Below are 12941 nucleotides of genomic sequence, written 5' to 3' on the forward strand. Positions count from 1 at the left end.
ACTTGCCCAGAGTTACACAGCTAGGAAGTATCTGAGGCCAGATTTGAACCCATGACCTCCCATCTTTGGGTCTGGTTCTCAATACACTGAGCAACCTAGGTGGCCCCTCTTCATAAAGCCCTGTTAGCACTAGGTTTTCAGCCTCTTAATGATGTAATGCCCTTTCAGGTTATTCTTATTTATCTTTTGATACATTAGCAAATGATGGAAAGGAGCCATAATTGATCATGTCTTCTAGCCCAGAAATCCCATTATATAAGCATTAGTGGAACTAGGGGGTTATATAAATATTAGGGGTATGTGGGGTGTTGAGGGAAGACCAGTACATCTAGTATGAGGGTTGCCCTCAGGACTGCTTTCCTCCTTTGGGTCCACCTACTACCCAGCTTTCACCTGTGGCTTCAAGAAGCTGTAGAATGTATAGCAGCCACACTGCAATAAACCTTCTGATAGATGAACTACAAAAGGTTGAGGATAATAGATGGACTTCAGACCTCTTGTTGAGTTGTGGGGGAGGATGGTATCTACCCCAGGTATATAAAGACTTCCCTCAACACAAGGGGCAGATGAGAACTCTCTATTCCAATAGCCATGAAAATGGTAGAAGCAGGCACTATGGAGAATTAGAGCTTGGTTAGACATCAAAGAAACCAAGGTCATCCACTGCATCCTGGGCCATCACTAGTCATCTTGACTTTTGTCTTGCCATTAGGCAATGATGATTCTGGAAGAGAGTGAGGCCAATAACCTTGTGAAACTCTGCCTGACTTAAATCCAATTTATGAGTGAGTCAGAAGACATCACCAGTAATCTAATTATGATCTTATTTCAGTACGAAGGACAACAGTAGAGGCAAATGGGGATGTTAGACTAGAGAAGAGAAATCAAAACAGAACAGAGAGCAGGACAAGAGAGCCTTTTCCAAGTATTTCAAAGGTTATATAACATGGAAGAGAGATTGAAAGGTTTTTGTTCAGACTTGAACAGAACCAAGAGCAATGGGTAATAGTTGAAAAAAGGAAAATTGAAGTTTGATCTAATTTAAAATTTTCTAATAATTACAGCTGTCCAAACTGGAATGGTTGGATTGGCTTTGACTGTCCCTCCTGCCTGGAATACACTCCTTCCTTACCTCTGCTTTGTAAATTTCTCATCTATCTTTAAGATGGCAGTTCAGACTGGATCATCCTCTGTATGAAACCTTTCCTGATGCCCACAACTATAAGGCCCTCCTCCCAGACCACTTTGTAGTATTATTTTTTGTATTTTTCCATATCTTCATGTACAACTATCCACGTAAGTATACACATACTTGTTGTATCCTTCATTGGAACGCAAGATCCTCGAGAGTAACATTTGTTTTATTCTTGAGATTTGTATCCAAAGGCTGAACTTTCTTCAGACCTTCTCATTCAGTCAACTGTGTTGTGTTGTGAATGGGGCAGGGGGTGGCTCCCCATTCCTAATTCCAAACTGCCAGGAGTGGTCCCATCCCAGGCTGATGACTACTTTCTCTCAATATGCACTTGTTAAAATATCTAATTAACTGATTGCCTGAAAAAATTTAAATATATTTTATATAAATATTAAAATAAATATGTTTTAAAAGTCTTTAATATTTAACAACTTTCAGAACTTCATTTTAAAAAAAAGAAGGCATCAGAAACAACAGTGTGATCTGAAATTTTGAGCCAGTTTTCACAGAAGTCACTGATATATGAACTGGTATTAGATATAAGTATAAGAAAGAAGCTGCTTTCACTCCTGATCATATGCATTTGGGTGGTCCCAGGGGATTTGTTCTAACAATCCTGAAAAATGGATTTTTCTTAAAGTTCCTTTCATTTTTCAGAGAACCGATTTGGTTTATCCAATGTAATGTGTCTAACAAATGCTCATGGATTAAATGATTGGTTGCTTGATTGGATTGCCTCAGAAGTAGAGGAGGGGATTTCTCTTCATTGAAGAACTCCAAACAAGAAGCTAGATCTGTCTACCTGTAGGGGATGATATAGTGGAGATTTCTTTCAGGTAAGGATTGGACCAGCTAGCTGCTGAACACCCTTCTAGACTCAGATTCTGAGCTTCCATGATTCTCTTAGACCTTTCATGTCCCCTCCAATAAATGATAGCCTATTCCTTGTCTAAAATCTTTTAGTCCATTCATGTTAGAGATTTCTAGTCTAACTGATGAGTACCTCTTTACTGAAATGGGTGAGTTAAATAAGGGTACAAAACTATAAATAAAATTAAAAATAACAGGTCTATTAAACTAAAGGGAGAATGGAAAAAGAATTGGGGAATAACTCACTTTTACCCCAAAACAGAGATTAAAACCCTCATGACTTCCTATAACTATTCAAAACTTATTAAATTATTAATTAGGGAGGGTTTGGTAGGAGCAAGAACATGACCAAAGTAGATCTCATACAACTGGAGTCTTTCTTTGGGTCAATCAGCTGTCTGAGTAGGAAGTCACCAGCACATCTGTTGAATATCCACTCCTCAGCAGCAGCAGTAGAGATAGGCAGAATCTCAAGGAAGGCCCACAGGAGAGGGAATCATTGGCTCTCTGCGTCCACCCCAGAATAACTGGACTGAAAACCCTCTAGGTTCTCTCCTGCCTGTTATGGAAAAGCAACAGTCTCTCTTCCCCAATGTTCTAGAATCCTTAGTTTCCTTTGTATGATGTCCTGGTTTGCAGGATTTACTGTTCCTGTTAAAATCCCTTACAACATTATCAGTGACATTGGAAATGGGCAACCAACAAATACAACTAAGAGAGTCCCTGTCCCGTCTCTACAATTTCTGACCTTTTCTTTTTTAGCATCATTTAATTTCCCTGATTCATAAATGCAATAAAAAAGGAAATAGCATCTATCTTTTACTTAGAGATATAGATTCATTGTTTGTGGTGGTTGTTGTTCAATCATGTCCAACTCTTCATTAAGCCATTTGAGGTTTTCTTGGCAAAGATTTTGGAGTGGGTTACCTTTTCGTTTTCCAGATCATTTTATAGATGAGGAAACTGAAACAAATAGGGTAAAGTGACTTGGCCAGGGTCACACAGCTAGTAAGTGTCTGAAGTCAGATTTGAATTCAGGAAGATAAGTTTTTTGGACTCCAAGCCCCATATTGTATCCACTGCACCACTTAGCTGCCCATCCTCATTATTTACTATATATCAGATTCTGTACTGGACACCAGGGAAACAAATGCAAGCAAGTCTCTGGCAAGACAGTCTCTGCCCTCAAAAAGCTCACTTTCCATGCCCATCATCTGAGAAATGGGAGAACATGGATGGGCCTGAATACAAGATAATAATGCTGCACCATAACAACAATGGGCATAGGGAATTCAGATACATTTGGGAAGAATTTTGTGAATGGATGCAGAGCCAGGAAAGCAGAAGGAAGGAAGGAAGGAGGGAGGGAGGGGGAAAAAGCACATATTGACCACTTATTATGGACCAGGCACTGTGCTAATCTTTTTATAATTATTATCTCATTTCATCCTCACAACAAACCTACAAGGGGAGGGACTATTATTATCCACATTTAATGGATAAGGAAACCGAGGCAGACAGAAGTAAAGTGCAAGTAGTAGGTGTCAAAACCTGAATTTTAATTCGTCTTTTTGATTACAGGCTCAAAGCTCTATCTGCTGGGTCACCTATTTGCCTCTAGAACTAGAAGAATTTATACAGAAGTGGCAATACTATAATCAAAGGACATCTAGGGAAAGCCACTGGATCTGTGATTTCATTGGTTTAGGGAACTTCCAGGTAAAGAAACTCCCTTTACCAACATAAGTCAGCAACTTCTCTGTAATTTAGGGTCTTAGAAAGTTGACTAGAACACCAAAAGGTAAGGGACTTGCCCAGGATTACACAGTCAGTAAGTGACAGAGGCAAGATTTAAAACCAGAGCACTGAATCTTGGAGGCAAGTTCTCTAACTATTATGTCACGTTCAGAAAACAAAAGACATTGTTAAAAAATTTTTAAGGGAAGTTTTACACAATCTGGTATCCCCATCCCAATTTTTAAATAGTTAATTACTTCATTTCTAACTCTAAATTTCTACAATTATTAACTCATTTGGTTGTGAAGAACAGAGCTTTGCCATTATCATCTTTATTATGCCTGAAAACAAAGTTGTGGTATATAATTAATATGATGGTATAGAGAATCAGCTTGATGGCTTAGAACAAGCATATCAGGAGACTTTGACTCCATTGCTGACCTACTCCCTTTCTGGCTGGGTAGCCTTAGGAATATCACTTTACTTCTATGACTATCTGTTTCTTCATCTGTAAAATAAGGCTCCGAGGTTGTTGGGAGGAGCTCACCATGTAAGCAATCAACTAGTTCAACCATTTCCTAGTGATGTTGTTAGGAATATTTTTGTCTATAGGGAATTTCTAGCTTTGGTCTCCTTAGAAAATATGGCCAATCATGGTTTATTTTCCTGGGTGAAATTGTAGGTATAATTTAATGGTATGTCAATATAGAGGGCAGCTAGATGGTGCAGTACATAGAATGCCCAGCCTAGACTCATCTTCCTGGGTTCAAATCTGGCCTCAAATCTGGCCTTAACTACAAAATGAAATAGAGAAGGAAATGGCAAATCACTCAAGTATCTTTGCCAAGAAAACCACAAATGGGATCACAAAATGTCGGATACAACTGAAACAACTAAACAACAATACAGTTTCAAATTGTTTAGCTGAAGTTAGTTCAATTCACAACTTCAGCCACAGTACATTAGTGTGCCTGTTTTCCCACAGCCCCTCCAACAATTAATTCTTGGGCATATACATGTACAGAGCACAGAGTGTGTTCAATGTGACTTAGGACTAGGGAATCTGAAAATGTTTTGGCAATATTTACATTTGTAATCTATTTATTTTTATTTCACAATGTAGCTCTGGCATTTGGCATTTGGGGTCATTTGCTATCCCAGTGTAACTGTGATGCGGTTCCAGAATTACCCAGCAAGAGAAATTGGCCCCTTAAGAACTGTTGTTTCAACAATCTGCTATTTATCTTCTTTCAGGTCATTGTGTCAGTTTTTCATTAAAACATGAAAAAATAACAAACAGAGCAAATGGCCCTTCACCCTGGTCTGTCCTTTTGACTCAGCCCAGAGTCTCCATGATGATAACCTTTACACCAGATCCAAGCTCAAACAATTATGGACATACAGGGGTCTCAATGGGTTTAATCTTACTTGGATTAACATCTTTCCATTATTTATTGGCTTGATTAATTCTTAGCCACCTTAGTGTCCTACTGATGTTCTAATACCATTCAAACATATGCAGATGGTGAACCTGAGAGCAAACCAGGGGAGAAAAAAGAATACAATGTGAGTCAAATGCAATAGCCACAAGGGAAATCTATAGCCACACAGAAAAAGAAGTCTTCATTCTAAGGCTGAGAAACAAATTGTTCCTTGGTAAAGACTATGAAAATACTCCAAGGAGAAAGCAAGTAATCTAACTCATTGCTAGAAGCAGAAATTATCGCTCCCTCCTCTTTATGGGAAATAATATGAAATTATATTAATGGCAAAATTGTGAATATCTTTTTACCCAAAAATCCCACAAATGAGCTTATAACCAAGGGATTAACAATGGGAAGAAAAGACTTGTCTGTACAAAAAATTTCAAAGCCACATAATTTATAAGAGCAAAAATCTGGAAATAGGCTATGTATCCAGTGGCTGGGATAGGCCTAGATAAATAGTATTATATGAACATAAAAAAAAAACTGATATTGCTCTAAGAGATGGTAACTCTAAAGAATACAAAGACGTTTGAGAGGAATTTTCTGAAATGATACAGAGTGAGAGAAATCTTTTTAGGAGAACAACGTGCCCACCAACAACCCCTGAATGACACTAAACCTTGAGCTATATACAGTAGAGCACACTGCTAACTCACTCTGTTCACTTAAATTGTTTGGCCTTCCTGTCCTTTGGCAAAGGGGACAGAGGGCCTGATAAAGTCAGAATAGTGAGATAGGTACAAGTTCATTCCTATTTTTCATTGATAAATTTTAATAAAGTAAATAAACAAATTCACAAACTAGCCAAAGCCAAATCAAATTGAACCTCAGACATTTTCTAGTTATGTCTCCTGGAGTAAGTCATTTAACCTCTCCCAGCCTCAGTTTCCTCATCTGTAAAATGAAGTAATTGGGCTCCATCACTTCTAATGTCCCTTTCTAGTTCTAATACATGACTTTAAGAGCCTATTACTGAAAGTTCATGTAATTGTCCACTTTTGTGAACTACACGTAAGTGGACAAGTAGCTTCCATCCTCTCTCCCTTGTTTCCTTTTATAGACAAGCAAAGAGGAGTGGCTTCTCTCCAAATACTCCATCCTTCTAAAAGTCTAACCTAATCAATTTATATTGGGGGATGTTTCCATCAGTTTGACCTATCCTATAGAAAGAGCCAAGCTGTGTGCTCATGCCCTCTAAAGGGAGTTGCAATCAAAAACCCTAAACAAAAGTTCATGGTGCTAGAAGTTCATTATATCAATTAAAAAGAAGAAGGAACCTGTCTCTGTTTCACCATTTTGAATTTATTTGTCCCTCTGTACCCCTTGCATTCCTCATGCTTAGTTGAAATCAATGGGTTTATCATGCCTTGAATTTGCTCTGCATTTTTCTCTCTGAGCTTTTTCCTCATATAAGTCTCTCCATTTGAAATACCTTTTTTGCAGCTATCCATCAAAATTCGATTTATCCATCAAAGTCCATCCCAAAACCATCTTTCTGCATGAAGTCTTTCTTGATTGATTCTGAATGGATTTTCTCTTTGCCACCTTCAAATTTCCATAGCCCTTTATACATTTCTCCTGGAACTTATGATACTCTTCCTTATATCATCATTATTTAACTCATATTAAATGAACTTGTATGCATTTTTAGCCCTCTTTAAAAGAATGTAAACCCAATTCACACCTATCATATTGGCCAATCTGATAGAAAAGGAATATAATATATGTGGGAGAGGTTGTGGGAAAATAGAGACACTAATACACTGCTGGTGGAATTGTGATCTGATCCTGTCATTCTGAAGAGCAATTTGGAACTATACACAAAAGGCTCTAAATCTGTGCATTCCTTTGACCCAACAGGCCTATATCACAGAAAGATTAAAAGAGAGAAAAGGCTCTATTGTACAAAAATATTTATATAAGCTCTTTTTGTGAAAGCAATTGAAATTGAGGGGTTGTCCATTAAATGGGGAATGGCTGGATAAGTTGCAGTATATGGTTGTGATGAAATATTTTTGTACAATAAAGAAATAATAAGCAAGATGATTTCAGAAAAAGCTGGAAAGATCTGTGGGAACTGATACAGAATGAAATAAACAGAACTTGGGGAACATTGTATAAAATAACAGCAATATTGGATAATGATTATCTATGAAAACTTGGCTACTCTCAGGCATGCAGTGATGTGGGACAATCCTGAAAGATTTCTGATAGGGAATGATATCCACCTCTGCAGAAAGAATTGTTGAGTCATCTTTCACAACAATGAATTTATGGTTTTATTTGGGGGTTTGGGTTATGTATGAATGTGCTCATATGACAATGACCAATATGGAAATGTATTTGGCATGACAATAAAAAATGAAAAAAATATGAACAGGATAATTCCAGAAAAAAAACTGGAAAGACTTAAATGAATCAAGGCAAAGTAAAGTGAGCAGAACCAGGAGAATACTGTAGACAAGAACAATATTGTTCAATGAACAAGTATGAATGGCCTCGTTATTCTCAACAATACAGTGATTCAAGACAATTCCAAAGACTCATGCTGAAAAATGTCATCTGCTTCCAAAGAAAAAACTGATAGATCTGAATGTAAACATAAATAAACTATATTTAAATTTCTCCTTTTTCTTGGTTTGAGATCCCTTCCACAAAGTGATTATTATGGGAAAATGTTTTACAAGGTTGTAAATTTTAAAACTATACAGGATTGCTCACTATCTCAGAGAGAAGGAAAGAGAGGAACAATGATGAAGAATTCAGTTATTTTAAATGGATGTTAAAAATTAGTTTTAGATGTAATTGAGGAGAAAAATAAAATATTTTTTTTAAATAATGTAATGGACTTCCAGGTAAACATGGTTGAAGTTTGGATGCAGGAATCTACTTCTTCTTATTGTCTACCAATATAGACTACCTCAAAAGGGCAAAAATACCGAATTCATATGAACAAAGGGACTCTACAGTAGGGCGTAGCATTGATGGTGTGGAGGATTTGGGCATTTCCACACTATAACGGGGAGAAATAATTTCCCCAAAATGCAAACTGATCTACCCTCCCCCACCCCATCTATGGAGCAAGTGCACTAGACTAAGAGCCAGCACATGCTAGAATCAGTGAGCGAGCAAGGGGCACCTCTAGGTCCTTGGCAGAGGACTAGGACTAACAAAGACTGGGAGCAACTAGACTTGAGACACTGACAGGAGGAAGAGCTCAGACCTTGGGAGCGAAGATAGCTCAGAGAAAGGCTGCAAACAGTAGAAACTCCAGACACTCCAGAGGTGGCCTCAGGCAATAACCTCGCTCCTTAGCTCCATACATAGAGAATCTAACCTCCTCACTCAGTCTTCTGACTGGAAAGGGAAAGAAAAACCAGCATAGTGATGGCAAACAATGCCCAGGAAAAACAACTTCCCAGCACCAAGAATAACAAGAAGAAGGCTTTGACTCTGGATAATTTATATGGAGGAAAAATCCAGACTATTGGGGAAATAACAGAAGAGGACAAACAAATAAATGCATCCAAACCTTCCAAAAATGGAAATTTGCCACAAGCCCTTAAAGAATTTAAATCAGAACTTATGAAAAAATATGGAATAATATTGACAAGAAAAGTGGGATATACTTCAAAAAGAAAATAAAGTTTAAAAGAAAAGAACTCTCATTTGGAGAAAGAAGCCCAGAAATCAAATGAAATGATAAATAAATTAGAAACCAAAATTAAACAGCCGGAAGCCATGAAAAGCAGAATAGACAAAATCGAAAAGGAAAATCAAAAGATTATAGTGAAAAAAAAGTCTTTAATGACCAGAATTGGGCTATTAGAAGCCAATGATCTCACAAAGCAGGAATAATTAATAAAGAAAAATCAAAAGATTGACAAAATATAAGGAAACATGAAATATCTCATTGAGAAGATGACCAATGAAGAAAACAGATCTAGAAGAGACAATCTGAGAATCATTGGTCTACTTGAAAATCCAGAAATAAACAGAAACCTTGACATCATACTACAAAAAGTTATCCAAGAAAACTGCCCTGATGTTCTTGAATAAGAAGGTAAAATAAACATTGAAAGAGTTCATAGAACACCCTTTACACTAAATCCTCAAAAGACAATCCCCAGGAAAGTAATTGCCAAATTTAAGAGCTTCCAACTAAGTGAAAAAATTTACAAGAAGCAAAAAATGATAATTTGGATATCAAGGAGCACCAATCAGGATCACATAAGATCTGGCAGCTTCCACACTAAAGGACCTCAAGGCTTGGAATATGATATTCAGAAAGGCAAGATAATTGGGTCTTCAACCAAGGATCACATACTCATCAAAACTGACTACATACTTCCAGGGGAAAGTATGGGCATTCAGCAGAATAGAAGATTTCCAAATATTTATAAAGAAAAGACCATAACTAAGTGGAAAGTTTGATATCCAAACACTAAGATCAAGAGAAACATGAAAAGGTAAATTAGAAGGAGAGAGGAAAGGAGGGAAAATGTTTTTAATTTAAATTTTCTTCTTTAAGGGCTTCAATAAGATCAAATTGCTTATATTAATATATGGAAAAATGTTATTTGTATCTCTCAAAATTATATTCACTATTATAGGAATTAGAAAAATCATTCACAGGAAGAGAGTGGGATAATAAGAGGTCTAAGATTATATGCAAAAAAAAAGAAAAAAGGGAGGGGGGAATTGAAGATGGCACCAAGAGAAACTTGAAGGAATAAGATAAATAGGATAATTGATATCAAACAAAAGGGTGCATGGGCAGGGGAGAGGAAGAATACTATTATAAGGAGGAGAAGAGAGTGCTAATAGGAAATACTTAAACCTTACTCACAGTAAAATCAGTTCTGAGAGGGGAGAGCATATAGATCCATTGGGGTATCAAATTCTATCTTACTATACAATGAAAGTGAGAAGGGAAAAACTAAAGTGGGGAGTGGGGCAGGGAGTACAAAAAAGGAGTGAAATAGGTGGGAACTTAATAGACACTAAAAAAATTAGAAGGGAACAAAAAGCTACGGAGGGACAGAAAGGGAAGTATAATAAGGATGGGGATCAGGGGGACTGATTAATAGCAAACCACTGGTTTAATAAGATATAGTAAAAGAAGAATGGGCAGAACTAAGAGAGGATATAAAAATGTTGAGGAATACAGAGATGGTTATTATAATTCTGAATGTGAATGGAACAAACTCATCCATAAAACAAAAGCAAACAGGAGAGTGGTTTAGAAATCAAAATCCTACTATGTGTTGTCTACATGAAACACACATGAGGCAAGTAGACACTTACAGGGTTAGAATTAAAGGTTAGAGGAAAATATATTGAGCATCAACTGAGAAAAAGAAGGCAGGATTTGCAATCATGATATCTGACAAAGCCAAAGTAAAAATAGATCTGATTAAAAGAGATTGGGAAGTTAATTACATCCTGATAGAAGGCAATATAGACAATGAGGAAATATCAGTTCTCAATATATATGCACCAAATGGTGTAGCATCCAAATATCTTAAGGAGAAACTAGAGTTAAAGGAAAAAATAGATAGTAAAACTATACTAATGGGAGATCTAAAACTTCCTCTATCAGATCTAGATAAATCAAACCAAAAAATAAATAAGAAAGAGGTAAGAGATGTGAATGAAATCTTATACAAATTAGAGTTAATAGATATGTGGAGAAAAATAAATTTGGACAAAAAGGAATACACCTACTTTTCAGCAGCAGATGGTATATTCACAAAGATTCACCATGTACTAGGGCATAAAAACATGGCAAGCAAGGGCAAAACATCAGAAATAATAAATGCAACCTTTTCAGATCATAATGCAATTAAAAATAATAATTAGTAAGTGTACATGGAAAGTAAAATCAAAAATTAATTGGAAATTAAATAATGTGATTCTCCCAAACTAGTTAAAGAAAAAATCATAGAAACAATTAATAATTTCATTGAAGAAAATGACAACAATGAGATATCTTTCAAAATCTATGGGATGCAGCCAAAACAATACTCAGTGGGAAATTTATATCCTTTGGTTCATATATTAACAAATTAGGGAGGGCAGAGGTCAATGAATTGGCCAAACAAATAAAAAGTAAAACTTGAAAAGGAACAAATTAAAAACCCCCAGTTGAAAAGCAAACTAGAGATCCTAAAAATTAAAGGAGAAATTAATAAAATTGAAAGTGAAAGAAATATTAAATAAATTAGACTAAAAACTGATATTTTGAAAAAACAAATAAAATAGACAAAGTACTGGTCAATTTAATTTTAAAAAGGAAAGAAGAAAACCAAATTAAGAGCATCAGAGATGAAAAGGGAGATCTCACTTCTAATGAAGAGGAAATTAAAGCAATCATTAAGAAATATTTTACCCAATGGCAACAAATATGGCAATCTAGGTGATATGGATGAATATTTTAAAAAAATATAAATTGCTTAGATTAACAGAATCAATAGAATACTTTAAAAATCCCATATCAGAAAAAGAAATTTAATAAGCCATCAAAGGTCTCCCTAAGAAAAAAATCACCATGGCTTGATGGATTCACAAATGAATTCTATCAAACATTCAAAGAACAGCTAATCCCAATACTATACAAACTATTTGACATAATAAGTAAAGAACAAGTTCTACCAAATTCCTTTTATGACACAAATGTGGTACTGATTCCAAAACCAGGCAGGTCAAAAACAGAGAAAGAAAACTATAGACCAATCTCCTAAATGAACATAGACACAAAAATTTTAAATAGAATACTAGCAAAAAGACTCCAATAAGTGGTCATGAGAGTCATTCATTATGATCAGGTGGGATTTATACCAGGAATGCAAGGATGGTTTAATATCAGGAAAACCATCCACATAATTGACCATATCAACAAGCAAACCTACAAAAATCGCATGATTATCTCAATATATGCAGAAAAAGCCTTTAACAAAATACAACAGTCATTCCTATTGAAAACATTAAAAAGTATAGGAATAGAAGGGCCCTTCCTAAGAATAATAAATACTATATATCTAAAATCACCAGCAAGAATCATCTGCAATGGGGTAAATTAGAAGCATTCCCAATAAGATCACGAGTGAAACAAGGATGCCCATTATCGCCTCTATTATTTAACATTGTACAAGCAACACTAGCAGTAACAGTTAGAGAAGAAAAATAAATTGAAGGTATTAAAAAAAAGTAATTAGAGACCAAGCTATCACTCGTTGCAGATGATATGATGATCTACTTAAAAAATCCTAGAGAGGGGGCAGCTGGGTAGCTCAGTGGGTTGAGAGCTAGGCCTAGAGATGGGAGGTCCTAGGTTCAAATCTGGCATCAGACACTTCCCAGCTGTGTGACCCTGGGCAAGTCACTTGACCCCCATTGCCTAGCCCTTACCACTCTTCTGCCTTGGAGCCTATACACAGTATTGATTCCAAGACGGAAGGTAAGGGTTTTAATAAAAAAAAAAATCCTAGAGAATCAACCAAAAGGCTAGTGGAAATATTCAACAACTTTAGCAAAGTTGCAGGTTACAAAATAAACCCATATAAATCATCAGCATTTCTATATATTTCCAACACATCTCAGCAGCAACAGTTAGAATGAAAAATTCCATTTAAAATCACCCTAGACAATAT

This window comes from Monodelphis domestica, chromosome 1, assembly GCF_027887165.1.
Source record: "Monodelphis domestica isolate mMonDom1 chromosome 1, mMonDom1.pri, whole genome shotgun sequence".
Classification (NCBI taxonomy): domain Eukaryota; kingdom Metazoa; phylum Chordata; class Mammalia; order Didelphimorphia; family Didelphidae; genus Monodelphis; species Monodelphis domestica.